The sequence below is a fragment of the Micrasema longulum genome, unplaced genomic scaffold (assembly GCF_059751315.1).
Source record: "Micrasema longulum isolate JH-2025_06_02 unplaced genomic scaffold, ASM5975131v1 h1tg000301l, whole genome shotgun sequence".
In the NCBI taxonomy this organism is placed as follows: domain Eukaryota; kingdom Metazoa; phylum Arthropoda; class Insecta; order Trichoptera; family Brachycentridae; genus Micrasema; species Micrasema longulum.
Genome location: NW_028277505.1, coordinates 1237783 through 1254004, shown reverse-complemented (window position 1 = coordinate 1254004; position 16222 = coordinate 1237783). Strand labels below are relative to the sequence as shown.

The 16222-nt window shown below is 30.9% G+C and overlaps 1 protein-coding gene across 1 annotated transcript in view; it reads left to right on the top strand.

The window, feature by feature from the left end:
• The first annotated feature begins 493 nt into the window (after positions 1 to 493).
• kek2 (leucine-rich repeat, immunoglobulin-like domain-containing kekkon 2 protein) overlaps positions 494 to 16222 on the top strand; it is a 494704-nt gene continuing 478975 nt past the window's right edge. The window contains exon 1 of the mRNA XM_088224643.1: positions 494 to 1087. The gene's annotated coding sequence lies outside the window, so the exon portion shown is untranslated. The remainder of the gene's footprint in view (positions 1088 to 16222) is intronic.

The following is a 16222-nucleotide window of genomic DNA, read 5'->3' as shown; positions in this document are numbered from 1 at the left end:
TCGGTTTCGGCCGAAACTAGAACAAAAGCCGAAAATTGGTTTTCGTTTCGGTCAGTCGCTAATAATATCATTAAAAATAACATTTTAAGAGGGTAAAGCGAAACTAGTATTTTTAAACAAAGATTTATTCATATTCATAATTCATTTTTCTTTATTCTTAATGGCTTTATACCGTTATTTTTGAAGATCTAATTTTATACACAGATGATTTAAATATGATCAGATTACATATCGGATTTTGCTTGAAAACGTAGGTATTTGTAATTTGCCTAGTGACTGCATTTTAATACATTTATTCCCATGTGGCCCTTTATGTTTAATATTGTTCATATTGATTGGGCATCGATATCTACTGACACAAGTTAAGGGGGCGATTCTTTCTCATCACAATCAGAATCTAATTGCGCCGGGCAGGGGGAGGATAGCGTGGTGGTTGGGGTGATCGAGGGGAGACCCGGAGGGCGTCGCGACGCGCCTGCGCGGCTCTAACTTCGCCAGTCAACGACCAGCGTCGCATTGGTCTGCACGTCCGTTGTCTGGACGACACCGCCATACACACCTACCCTCGAGTTAGCATAAAAAATACCGAATTAAACAACCCGAAAAGTGAAAAATAACGTGTTTAAAAAAACAATCGCCCGAAAAAAAAACGGCAGATAAACCCAAAAACAAAATAAAAAAATAGTGAAGTTTTAAAAAATCTTTGATTAAAAGGGGAGTTATAAAGAAAAGAATAAGTAAGTTTATTGATAACGTAAGTTTTAAATAAGTGTAATTTTATTTCTTAAGTAATTAAAATATTTTAAAGTCATTATTATTCGTGCATTAAAAGTTTCCAAACTTCAAACAAATGCGCAGTGACATTGGCTTGTGATAAGCTTTTGATATGATGATGACTCAGGGGTAGTTATGTAATTAAATTTACAATGTTTTGGTGAAAATAAAAAGTGAATACAACAGGAGGTTATACATTAGAAGTGGGTGTATTAGTATACAAAGCTTGATACTAATTAATTAAAAGTTTTGTGTCGTGTTACGGTAAAGATTTCTTGTTTACGTCACGTGGTCTAACGATAAACTGTTAAAGGTAAGTTAAACATTGGCTAATTTTATATAACTATTTTTAAGTTTGATAAATTTAAAAAAAAAAGAAATCAATGGCTTCGTATATTTAGGTGTATATTACGCAGGATATGTATGATATAACATGAGTATATATTGGCTGTAAAAAATGACAATATATTTTTTAACACGTTTGCATTTAGTCGTAAAGGTGATTTTCGATACAAAAAATACCAATTTATCTCAATTTTATTAGTATGATAAACAAACGTCTTAAATAATCTAATGTTAGTATTTCATTATTTGATATTCAATCCGTTTATGAACGTAGGTTGCAGGTATCCATAAGACCAGTTTTTTACATTTTTTTAATGGAAGTTGCTTTTTTTTTCCTTGCTAATTATGTATAAAGCTTATATTTACTGCAATATGTATGTTCTTTCAAACTCTTTAACTATTGTGTGAGGATCTGGCGGGATAGTCGGCTGTGGCTTTGTTAAGGAACGTCTCAGCATTTGCTTATTGAAGAGGAAACCACAGAAAACTCATTTAGACTCAAATAGGCTCTCACGCCGGACTATTGATAAATATCAACAGACCATCCGTTCCACTTCGACAGCGTTTGGCAATTTGTGTCCTATTTTTATTTCTTTTGACAATTATCTGTACTATTTTTACCATATATGATAGTAACTCATGTGTTAAGTTCTTATGGTTTAATACGGTTGCGATATCTCTCAGATCCTCATTCAGCCTTTTACAGCACGCATCTGGCTCTATGTGGTCTGAGCTGAAAAAGGGACAATGCATTAACAAACGAGAGACATTTTAGGGTGTTTCGTCCATCACATGGACAGCTATTGAATTCTGAGAGCTTAAAGCGGAGAAGATAACTCCTAAAACCACATTGACCAGCGAGGATATGAGTCAATTCATAGCCAACTTGCTGCGTTATATTGAAATCAAAGGAATACAAAATTTCGTATTGCAGCTTAGGCAGATTTTTAAGTAAGTCATTTATTAAATCAGTTATATTATTTAAAAAAACCCGTTTTGATAACTCTAGAGCTTGTCAACAAAAATATCAATACGCTTACAATGCTGTTCTCTAAATTGCGTTTGCAATGCTTTTCTTACGAGACTTTATATAGGTACTAGATACACTGTCGACTGCTAACATTTTATTGTTTGAATTGGATAAACGTTAAAGATTCTCATGTCAACAAGATAAACGCTTGAACTTAATTGGTGGGGCGTGGTGACATCTAATAAAATTAAGATTAAAAGGTATTTACAAATTACGGAGATAATTTATAAAGGTCGACGCTGTATAAAATTTTTAATTTAAGCGGATAGCGTATTTTTAAAATATGAAACATTTTTTACTAATTAAGTCACGTGGGGCAAGAGTAACTGTGCGCAAGAAGAACAATAGCTCATAAGTATATTAAAATCTATAGAGTTAAAGGCCTATTTGCTCAGTCGGTCAGATAGAGATACGTTGTTGTTTCAGAACGAAAAAAAATGTTACCAATGTTACTTTAAATTTTTTGAAAAAGTGGAATAATTTTGACAGTGCTTTTGTTTGACCATCTTGCCCCGAATAAGAACAAAAGCTATTTTGACCCCTGTTTATGAATATCGCTCATTTGAATGATTGAAGGTAAAAAAATAATTGTATGTTACTCTACTTTGTATTAATGGAGATAAAACCTATAGTATGGCTATATTTGTAGATATACTGCTATGATACTCTTACCCCGGGTACCTACCCGGGCAATATGAACTTTAGATTATTAGTGATACAATACTAATGAATTTAAACAAATGTGTGTCAGCTAGCATATCGTACCTTTCTTTTGTATCCTAGTCATTTGATTCTATCGTAATTGTATTTGCACTTGTTTCGGCTACATACGAACGAAAACGCAATTGACTTTCTGATAACTTAACACAAGGGAAGGTAAGGTTAGGAAACGAATAATAATACAGAAATGAAATATTGATCTCCTTGAACAGAAAAATAATTGCCGCCGAATTATTATGGCTGGGTGAGAATAACCTCAGGCTTCCTTTTTGGAATGCGTGTAACTACAAGGAGACAGAAATTCAAATTAAATCTTTTTATGAAGGCAGTAAATAATAAATCCAAATTAGCTCGGTTGTTAATTTTCTTCTACAAAAATAAATGAAACGTAAAATATAATTTGATATTGGTTTAAAGTTTAATGGTTGTATATTACGTTGTAGCAATGTGTTAAGAATATAAATTAATAAAAATATTTATTTACAAGTAATTCAAATAGATCAAGTCAAAGAAGGAATCGTGTGTTAGAAATACCACATTGTAAAACGAGACTCGCACAGAGACATGCGTATTTTATAGGCCCAAAAATTTTTAATTCTTTTTTTACTCATAATATTTCATTGATTCCAAACTTTCAAAATTTTCCGTCTTTTAAAAAATATGCACTATCCTATATTCAAACTAAAGATATGAACTCTTTTTTTCTATGATTTATTTTGTTGCCCTTTAATAATAAGGAATATTTTAGTGTTTTTTAAAAATAATTTAAATACCATATTATCTTTTAGAGAATATTTTATTTTTTCTTTCTTATGTTATACAAAAATATTATAACTGTCCATTATTTACTATAGGACCAAAAATTTATTAACATTTTCTTGTATACCCACGAACAGGCCATGCCTTTGTGGGAATTTTGTTTACTATTTTTCTATAATTATGTATTTCATTGATATGTAATTATGCTTAATTTTCTTTAGTACTCTATTTATTGTAAAAAAACAAAATAAAAAAAAATATATATAAAAAAATGCGCATTAAATTAAGGATTGCAGTACCGCTTGTACTTCATTTGTAAAGAAAATAGGTGTTCTTTTCTGGCATCAGATGCGGCAGACCAATCTTTCTCTCTTCATGAAACAAGGCGTCGAGATACGGTACAATTGTTCTTCCAATGCATGGTATTAAGCGCGGATAAGGTAATAATTTGAATAAGCAAATCTCCATAAAAAAATACCAATAAGGTATTTGTAAATAAAAAAGTAGGTATTTATGAAATATTATAAATAAACGTTTTTTATTAATACACCAACCTATTTTAAAAAGCTTGAACTTACACTCAATTTCAATTAGAAAAAAATACTTGCAAATGTCATTATTTGAATTTAAAAATTTTGGATCTGCGTTGTCCATATACATAATGCAAAAAAACATTATATCCGTTTTGTTGTACGTACTCACTTTAAAGAAATATATTAATCTCTAAAAGAACGTATATTATAATTTGTAAATGCTTTCCAATTATACCAAACCAATATTCTAGAAAAACATTGCGGAAACTGAAATTAGTTTGTGGAACAAGCAGTATCAAAGTTAACATCCAAAATAACAATTGTTAAAATTTGTAAAGGAAATAATTAAATTAGGATGTCAAATACACTGGCAATTTTGATGTACGAAAATCATTGGATTGCCAATTCGATTTATTCTATTTAACCTTTGTAAGCAGTCAGAACTCACATAATAAAAAATCTGCTAAATGGAATTTTACAATTGTAGTTTTTTACCTGCTTTGACATTGAAAAAGGTCAATTTAAATCACCTAAAATTCTACAAAAACCAGTATTTGCGTACTGACAATTAACCCACATATTTTAATTTTGGTGCTACTTTTTCCTAAGCGTAAATAATCATGTTAGGAAATGAGAAACAAGTCGGGGTGGAGCGTGGTCCGAACCTCAAACATTCTTATCTCGAGTCCGATACCCTACTAGGGGACTAACGTCTTTTATACCCGAGTTTAACACTTTGATGAATGTTTCAGTACCTACATTTGAGTACATGTATTATTCGATTTGTATGAGTATATACAATTTAATAGTCCGCTTCGTGTTTTAGTGGAAAGTGAGTTTGCCGAACATGCAAGAGGTCTCGAGTTCTGTATCTAACGTGATTATGATAAAAGAGTAAAAAAGAGGGGCAAATGGCAATAATTACTAATCATATCCCATTTATGTAATTAAAAATGATAGAGATACGATGCGACTGATTACGATGCAGTGCAGGCCTACAAAGGATATTCGTAAATCATAATCAGTTCTGTATGTAGGCACATAATAAATGTTCACTGTATAGATTTATTTTTAATAATATGCATTACATTAGTATTAATTCACTGTAAAGATTTGTTTTACTAATATGTATTGCATAAATAATAACTGTAAAACTATACTAATGCTGATACTGTATGTCGAAGTGCTTGCGGATTTAAAAAAACATTGATGGCAACGTCTCTTAGATTGGATAGTATTTTGATTTCAATTCAATTCAATTCAATTCAATTTGTTTATTTTAAATATAACATATACATTACAAAAATATATTCAATACGTACATATTATAAAAAAGGAAAAAAAATACACGAAAGAGACTCATGTCAAAGGAGTCGAAGAATCCTGCTCCGGAAAACCCCTTCGGATACATGAAACAGATCAATATCCAGAGCGATGTTGTTCAACATAGCGGTAGCTCTTCCAACAGGCATAACCATAGGCAGGTTGGTCCTGAATATCGGAATATGAAACAATCTATGCTGACGCTGTCTTAGGTAATTATCAGGAACATACAAACCAATGCTCATCATAATTTCAGAATTATCGATCATACCGCGCAACAATCGATAAAAATGTGTGGTCAAATACACATTCCTTCTAGTCTCTAAACTGTTGTAGCCAAGCATACCCTGGAGAAACTCGGTCGGGTAGAGCCAAGGATAATACCCGCACTCTCTCATGTAGAGATATCTCAGAAACTTCTTTTGGATTTTCTCTATCATAAGAGAGTACTTCAGTTCATGTGGCCCCCAAATCATAGAGCCACTCTCGAGTCTACTGTATATCAATTGTATAGTTTTATGTCAGAGGTGGAGATTAGATTACTGCTTGTGCAGAGACGTGACATTACATCGTGTTCGATGTTGCTACAAACCTGCTTGCCATAAAAATAATCATCATTTATCATATTATAAGTCTTTGACAAATAATTAATCTTACTTCTTATTTTACCTTCAAATAGTCGCAAATATCATTAGGGGAATTTTATCTTCGAGAATATTTATTATTTATGATAGATTTATTGGATTTATTGAAGAATCGAAAGAAACAACTTAGAATCAATCAACGTCACAAATAAATCATAGTATTGCCGTAACAATATCTAGTTTTTTATTGGAGCCTACCGTTTGACGACCATCTGTTTACAATTTGGAAAATCACACCCATTTGTCAGTACACAATACCGGATCGATAAAACTAAAGGAACCCATAAAATTTATTAGTCAGAATAAATAAAACGAATGGAGTCATTTTGGATTTCATTGCGTAGTTTTGTAATAATAAAAATGCCTTTAAGAACTCGAAATGAATCTAATATACCGTTTTAGTGTTTAATATGCAAAGGGAATATAAACTATATCATACACGAATAGTCGTTAAGAATGAGTAATGGCTGTTTGGTAACTACAGTTTGTTTGGTCGATTAATGTAAAGATAAAAGTAAATTTTGCCGAAATTTATAGGGTGGTTTTTTAAAGATATTTTCAAGACACTGAAGGAGTATTTCACCATATCCTTGTAAATCCTTATAACAAAATGTAAATTTAAATAAGCTACCCGATGTCAGTCATATTTATATGCAACCAACCGATTTCACCATTGAAATAATGCTAAATCAATCTTTCGATTAGTTAATGGAGACATTCGTCTGGCAACATATTCGCGGAAAGCCCTGCCTGTTCAAATCTACGATTTTTTTAAAAAAAACCGCGCATCTTTCAAAATTCGCATTCCTACGCACATCTAACAACTCTGCCATTCTTCAGTTATTACCTTTAATTTTGTTAGTTTTTATAAGTTTTAGATATTTCGATATATATTTTATTTAATATCTTATTGAAAGTTAGAATCAATCATAAAGATTACTTTTTATGGCATTTTGGTAAATGTATCCATAATATTTCTTTTGTAGTTCGCTTATAGTTATTATTTTTCTGTTTTAGTATTTTTTCTTTAGTTTCTCCAATTTGTTAATATTTAATATTATAAGAATCAAAATTTTTCTTTTCTTTGGTGTATTTTAGATAAATATGTCATTATGCATTAGAAAGGAACAAATTTTACCAGGAATTGATGTTGCAATTGATTACTGACAGTTGTTAACTACTGTCTGAACAACTCGGCTAGGTCGCGAAATCGTTTGTAGATAACTTTTCCTTTTACAAGCTCTAATCGAGTTTAATTATATTTTGTTGATAATATACCAACCTAATTCAACATTAAATCTTGGATTTTCACCTAATTATTTGGATTATAAACGGTTTTCAACGCTATAAAAAATTGAGCAGAGCAGTCATAGCGATAACGCGAACAACGCCATTTTGAAATGTTGTGCTTTTCACAGAGGAAAGAACCTCTAGTATATTCCATACATCTATAAATATAAAAAACAACCTTTCTTATTTGAGTATTATAGTATAAATCAAAATGTTTTACTAAACGTATCAGAAATCAAGGATCTAGGTATTGTATTTGATCAAAAACTGTCATTTATACCTCATATTAGTGAGATAACTTATAGAGCAATGAAATCGTTATTATATATTTTAAGAACGGTCAAAGATTTCAAATCAGCTTTACCTTTCAAAACTTTGTATGAATCACTTGTCAGAAGCATACTTGAATATGATTCGAGTTTCTGGAGCCCATTTTACGGAGTTTATTCGTTAAAACTTGAGAGAGTGCAGATAAAATTTTTACGTTTTATCAATTACAAGCTATCTATTCCTATAAAATCTATAAACTATGACTTCTTAATTAATACACTTGATTTAATGTTTCTCTTTAAGATAATAAATGGCATTAACAGATTACAACAGAGATGAAGAACTTTTTAGAGAAGGCAATATGGAAATCCAGGCATCTACAGGGCTTATGACCTGTCATTGGCTGGTTTAAGTGGCCACTTTACACACTGTATAACATTCACCATTCTGCCCATATTTGAACATCTATTTATTTATTTTTATTTATTTATTTTTGTAACACAACAGGTCAGGAGGCCTAATTACAGTAGTAAATTACATCACAGAACACCCATGGTTGAAAAAATCTAATTAAAATTTTTGTGTTCTCACCGGGAATCGAAGCCAGAACCTTCCGTGCGTGAACCTAGTCCTCGTCAACAAAAATTTGGACAAACTCGAAATATTGTTAATAAATGACATGTTAGATTTTCCTGACTTGCTAGAAATGATTCAATTCCGAATACCTGTTAGGACTACTAGACGTAATGTGCCATTTCATATAGATATTGCTGCCACTAATTATGCTATGAATTCATCTATTTCAAGATTGCACAGTCAAGGGAACCAGATCAGTTGTATTGACATTTCCACATTAGCCAAATGAAGTTTAAACTTGCCATTAGAGAAATAGTTTAGGATTCTGACTGCTGTTTAAGTACCTATTTATGTCAATTTGTTAAAAGAGAAAAAAAAATGGATACATAAATACACGTTAAATATGTATATTTAAACGTATGACTAGATACTTGTTTTTTATAGTTTTCAAATTCAAATTATTTTTTAAAAATTTAATTTTTTTAAAGGTTTATTATTATTTTATAAACATATTTTTAAATTATTTTTTTTTAATAAATTTCATAAAAAGTACATGTTTTTGTAAAATTCTAAACACACCTTCTTTTACACATCTAGTAAATATTATCACTGTAACTCTCCAAAAAAATAAACTAACTCTTGTGCTTGGAGAGTGTTTTAGTTGTTTATTTATAATAGTTTATGTAATTTTAAATACGAGTACATGAGAAATTGAGTTGTGGTCCTGTGGCTAGTGTCTCGGACTCACGGACCAAAGGTCCGTGGTTCGAATCCCACTTTACCCCAACTCGATTCCCATTTTCTAATAGTGAATTATTTACAACTCGAAAATGGCCCTCAAAATTAAATATTTCCGTAAATCATAAGAACGTTAATATTTCTTTTTTAAAACAAAAAAAAACATAGCATATACAAAGAAAAAACACAATACAATAGTACATTCATACTAATTAAAATTTAATGTTGTTTTTACACGTGTACAAAAAATTTCTTTAGATAAACTTTAAATTTATTTATTGATATATTATTTTTAAAAGTTTTTAGTTCATTGGGAGAATTATTATAATTTTTTACACCTTTGAAGACAAAGCTATTTTGACCATGACTTGTATGGAATTTAGGAATTTTAATATTATTTTGGTATTTAAGTGACTTATTCATCTCAAATTCTTTCTTTTTTTCTTCTTTATAAATTTGCATAATAGAATTTATTTTATAAAGAGTGTCTACTGTATGAACTTTAAATATTTTGGATAGACTTTTCGTATTGAATGTTAAGGGTTTTTTCAAAATTAATAATTAATCTTTATACTATTTTAAGAGGGTTTAATATATTAGCATACGCACCACCTCATCCTACAATACCATATTGTTACAAAGATAGTACATATTGTATATATTATACAAATATATATTTTATAACGGTTGAGAACCCCTGAGCTCTTTAGCAAGAGACAGTTAGTATTATACCTAGGGAATTCAATAAACATTTCAACAATATCAACAAATCAATAATTTATGATTTTTGATATTCCAAATGTACCGCGTTATGTATATATTTTTTATTTTTTTTACCTAAGTATGTTAAGTATAAAAATCGCAAAGTTATTTTATTAGTAAAATTTAAACAACAACTGTGTAATATATATAGATAAAATTGATGTTATATGATTTTATGTTTAAGTTTATAAAAGGCATTTTTGCCGTGTACACTAAAAAAAAAAAAAAAAACTCTGTGGAACTCCAGTCTATACTCGGTCAAAACGATATGCCGATTATTCAACTTCTTTTTAATCCCAGTACTCCTATAAAGGTGCGAATCTTGGCACCTTGCCAAAGCTCAGAACACTAAACTTATGCGTTTTGAGAGTAAGTGCTGAAGGAAAATATTATGTATAAAGTGGTTCGATTTGATAACTAACATTGAAGTCCGAGAACGGACGCAGCAATCTCCTTTCGGAAAAATTTTGCATCGAATAAATTAACAAAACTATTTGGAGATATTACATTTTACAGTGTCTTTTGCACCGCGAGGAATGGATAAATAAATCCTGAAAATAATTAAATTAAAATACAAAATAAGATCAATAAAAAATGAATACATGCGCTCTTATGATTTTTCCAAATAATTCGTATTTTGTGGGTTATTTTCAATGAGTTGCAAACAACACAATATTTGAAATTGGGAATCAAATTGGTGTAGGGTGGCGTTCGAATCTCGAACCTCCGATTCGTGAGTCCGCGACTCTACCCACAAGATAACAATCCAATATATTTCTTAAACAATCTGTTAGTGAGAAATTGCCATAAAACAAAGGTATAAATTTATTTTGAAATTCAAGTTACGCCTCTATTTTATTTAACATTTAAAAATGCATTAGTACTATATAAATATATAGTCGGAGTCTACGTTCAAGGCGCATGAAAGGAATACGGTAAGGTATTTTGACGCTGCCTGGTTGAGTTTCGATCAAAATTAGTTCCTCGGTATTCAAGGATATTTTTTTTTTCATACATATATTATTTACATAGAAATATAATTACAAAATTACACTTTGGAAAAATACATCTCAAAATTAAGCTACAACGTAAATTGGAAAAAAATCCCACAAATACTTCAGCGTCTGAGCGTGGGCCATTCCTGTTTTAATTGTTAAAAAGTATATAGCTTATAAATATGGTATGACATGACCATGAAAAGAATGACCAGCTAATTTTTATCTAAACTCAACCGGACAGTGTCACAACACACCACCGCATTCCTTCCGTACGCCTTGAATGTAGACTCCTACTATATGCCACTTAATTTGATTCCTATAATAATAATTTATATTTTCATAAGTGGTATAACTTGAATATTACATGTTACAGTGTCTTTTGCACTGCGAGGAATGGATAAATAAATCCTGAAAATAATTAAACTAAAATACAAAATAAGATTAATAAAAAAGAAATACATGCGTTCTTATGATTTTTCCAAATATTTCGTATTTTGTGGGGTATTTTCAATGAATTGCCAACAACACAATATTTGAAAACGGGAATCGAATTGGTGTAGGGCGGCGTTCGAATCTCGAACCTTCGATTCGTGAGTCCGCGACTCTACCCACAAGACAACAATCCAATCTATTTCTGAAACAATTGGTTAGTGAGAAATTTCCTATAAGTATCCAATTTTAAAATAATTGAAGATATTATAAACATCATCGCTAATGTCACCCTGCTTTCAAAGCGCTGGTTGTTATTGGATTTAATTTTAATTTCCATAAAATTTGCTTGATCGATAGAATTGATTGACGACCGTTGACTAGAATTCGTTTAGAAAGATAATTTGGATGGTAGAGTTAAATTTCTAAATAAATACAAGTCTGAATTATAAATAGGTATGTTGAAACATTTTGATTAATCACACCATAGAAATTTGTGAATAGTCATTTATCATATTAATTTGCGTAGATTTAAGTTTTCAAAATAAACATAAATTTAATAAATCATTTTGTGTGATATTGTAATATAAAAAAACCATTTCCATAAATTTGAAGATGTTTATTTTGAACGAGCCGGTTGATTTCAAGCGCCCTTGAGATGATTTATTATAAAACGGCGTTTAAAAATAAGGCTTTATACTAAGTAATGTATTGTTATTCAAAGAATTAACACATATTTAAATATGTTTAATTTGTTTAAAGCTAATGACAGACATTTTATATTTTGTATTTGACAGCAACATTTATTTAGAACATCAATAACACAATTATTTCATTTAAATTATTTATTGACAATTCTTGATGGAATTCCATTGTAATGATGTAATAACTTATATTTATATATAAGTTATTCAAAACATTAAAGTTTGTAAGTGAAAATTCTTGATGGAAGTTCATTGTAATTTATTATATAAATAAAACACGAGTGATACTTTAATCCACAAATTTGGAATATCCAGTGACCGGTTTCATCGCTTTCGCGACATCTTCGAGACTGGTATCTTTATTAAAAAGTTAAATGTATTTATACAGAACAGAGGTAAGGATACATAATTCTAAGTTATATGTAAGTAAATTAAATAAAGTTATTTTTATCTTAAGGATCATTATCAACAAATTTTCTATGGGTTAACTAATGAATTGATATAATGCTATTTTAATGAGTTTAAGTATTTTATTTTATTTTTGGTGTCTCATCCTTCGTGAGTGTGGTTTTGTAAATAATGATTTCTGAAAAACAAAGGGTAAAAATTCATTAGTAAAATTATATTACAATGGGTAAAGTAATGGAGAATGCACATGTGTTATCTGTTCATTAAGTAATTCTACGTCGGGTTTATTTTTTAATCTATTAATTTCGAGAATTTCTAATTTGTCAAGTTTATGGCCTTTGGGTGCAATTTTTACATTATTTTTTAATTCGAAGGAATGTTTGTTTTCTATTAAATGATTGGCAAAATTTGGACATTCCAAATTTATGGATTAAAGTATCACTCGTGTTTTATATATATAATTAAAAAAATATATATAAGTTATTAATTAAAAAAATACTTGGTACACTTCCACGTATTTATTTTGACCAATTAGCGCTTTCACCCTCTAATGGGCATCTTCAGACTGGTGAGTAAAAAATTATCCATACACTGTACAATATATAATAAGTGGAAACCATTTTATGTATAATGTTCTGTCAATCACAAGCTATACACATATTTCTTCTTTTGCAGCTTCGATTCGCAAATAACAATCAAAGCTAATTTATATAACAATGGCCAACAGTTCGAACCCAACCGACAGGTAATCCGTCAAAGAAAACTGAATACAACTGACCTGGGCAATCCCGAAGTCCTGGTCTGCATCCAATTCGTCTTCCTGGTCACTTCCAAGGAGATGGATTAACTGTTGACTCTTCTTTTGAATTGAATTTGAATTTTTACACCTTCGCGATTATTTCGAAGAAAGGAGATTACAAACTCAGTGGCGTGCCCAATATGGCGAAAGTGGAATATAATAAATAAGTGGAAGTGTACCAAGTATTTTTTAAATTAACAACTTATATGTTGATATAAGTTATTACATCATAATAACACAATTGAATACATAAATTTACCAATAAACTGTACATATTTTTGTGACGTTTTAAGTAACATCTTCATCATCATATTTTTATGCGTACCCTGTGATGCATTTGGTACTGTATTGGTTCAACAAATGCAGTATATATTGATAATCTGTTGCATGAATTTGAGAGCCAGCCCAGAAACAATGAAATATTGCAGAGGAAATTACCTTTAAATCAATATTTATGTCCACCTTTCCATTATTGAACGCGGGACCTGAAGAATGGTAGACGAATTCATCAACCAAATTCACTATACGGCGGTCTATCCACTCGATTTTCTTGTTCAGGATTTTTACCTGAGCGTAGCCATCAAATCAAAAAGGCTCGACGTGGATTTAGGTTTGATTTCACACATTGAATTGTATTTTTCATCCACCCGTACATGAAAAAGAACAATCATAGTTTTTTCAAAAGCTGTTGAAATTCGAGTTTTCGTAAAATTGAGCGTTCTTATAATTCACCCAAATATTTAATTTTGGTGGCCATTTTCGACGAGTTCTAAATAACTAACGATTAGAAAATGGAAATCAAGTTGGGGTTAAGTAGGATTAGAGCCTCGGACCTCTGGCCCTTGAGTCCGCAACACTAGCCACGGGACCACAACCCGATTTCACCCTTATGTAACAAAATGATCAAGATAAACCATGGTTGGTGTGCTAATGTAGTGTCCTATGCACTACTAGGTGCGGATAGGAAATGATAATAATGATGATGATAAAAAATAATTTGTATGAAGTGACGACTTAAGAAGGAAAAGAAGGAAAATAATTCTCAAATCAGAAAATTTATGCCTTGTAATTTTGGGGTAATTTTCTAAATTTTTTATTTGAATTTTCTGTTCATTCACACATTTCAGAAAGTAAGCTGCCAGCTTGAGTAATTATCGAGGTTTCTGTTTTGTACGAAATTAAAACGAAATATTAATCAGTCATGCGTCGATTTTTTGCGAGTGATTCGCACGAATTTCTTTCGGAACACACGTAAGCCGATATGAAAATTGATGACTTTCTTTTCATACGATTAACCCTCTAATGAATGTCGGCTGTAACGCGTGAGTTTGGAAAAATAACCGAATAAGTGGTAAGGCGTCCGCATCCGGTCCGGGGGGGATTTGGCATAGGAGTAGGAGACATACCGTAATGTCCGCTCGGAAGAAAAAAGGTCAGCACGTTGCCGCCATTTCGTTCATTAACAGCTGACGAATAAAAGGCACTACGTGATATATCTACAGCCTCCAGTATACACAGCCTTCCGTTTGTCGTGCTTTTATCGGCGTCGGTTTTAACGATGGAATTGGTCGAGGGTTAGGGGTCGCAAACATACACGGCTACCAAACGCCCAGGAATTGAGCTTGATTCGGGAAAGAGATATACGCGTTTTATGTTTGCGGATGTTTGTTTTATTTTGCCCAAACGTGTATTGAGTTTATAATAAACGAAACTCGACATATTCCTTCAAAGGGATGATTTTTAAAAAATGGAGGAAATTTATTACTTGTTACTCGTGCGCTATAAAATCATACGACTAACTATTCAAGAAAGTGTTATTTTTCGAAATAACTGTTCAAGATTGAATTTCCGTTTTGATTTTCCAAAGATGAAGAGTGACAAATGAAAATACGTTTTTTTAATGACGAGTTTTCGTGAACAAAATATAATTTTTGTGAATAGACGTCAAAAATAATATTGGTTCAGTGTTGAATAAAACAAATTCTTAGGAATTATTATATGAAATCCTGAATGTGCTTAGGCATATTTAGATTTTCTCTGCACTTCGTAAACATAAACAATTTACTTAGTCCATCTTCCTGGTAGAACCTTGAAAATCTTATCGTTTCCGTAAGTGCCAAAAACTCAATCGAACTTTTCCGTCAAAGTGAATAGTTCCTAGTCACTGATAGGAAAAGGGTAACTAAAATCAAAAGTGAATGCTTGGAGAACGAGTAATAAGGTTTTTAGGGTAGTGCGATTTCGCGAGATTTCAATTGTAAATAGCAGGGTTGAGCTTTCATTTTTATATAATATTCCCATTTGATTTAAAATATTAATTAATTAACCAAGGAAATCTCGCAGTTGAAAAAAAAACTTTTAGTACTGAACGCTGAAAGACATAAAGTGTTAATTATTCGAGAGAGGAAAGAGAAAACAAATGAAAATAGTATATGAGGTTTTTGTTAAAACATGAAATAGAGATATTTGTTGTATATTAGACATATTTGTGACCGACTGGAAATCTAAACAATATATTTTATAAAGGCTAATAGGTTTAATGAGTTTTTAGAAAGCCTAAAGAAGGCTAAAAACGTCGAAACATTTAGTAAATAATGCGAATATTCAAAATAAATAAATATTATATAATAAATATTCACAATAAATAATGTAAATATTCGATAAAAAAAATTAAATCAACACTTTTCAAATAAATATTTAAAATATTTAATATGCTGCGTTGTCTCCCCACTTTCCCATCTGAGACATTGTTCTAATTAATGAAAGTACTGGACATTAGATTTTTTTTTAAAAGAGTCATTGACACATTTCTGGTCATGTGGCTACAAGAGTAGATCCCAGCAGAATACTCGTACGAGGTTTTCCTGTAATTTAAATTATTTAACTCCAAAAATACGTACAAAATTTGCTCATAGGAATTTCTCTTTTGCGGCCCCAAGAGTGTTCAATGTCCTGGATGAATGTATTAAGTTCTCCAAAACGAAAGCCATTTCCAGGAGGAGTGTACAAGTCTGGATTTCGGCTAAAGGAAGAGACCATTGCAGGAGACTGTTGAGAGATATTGCATAGATTTATAAACTATTAAGCGTGTTGTCCAGATGCTCTTTAAAATATATGTGA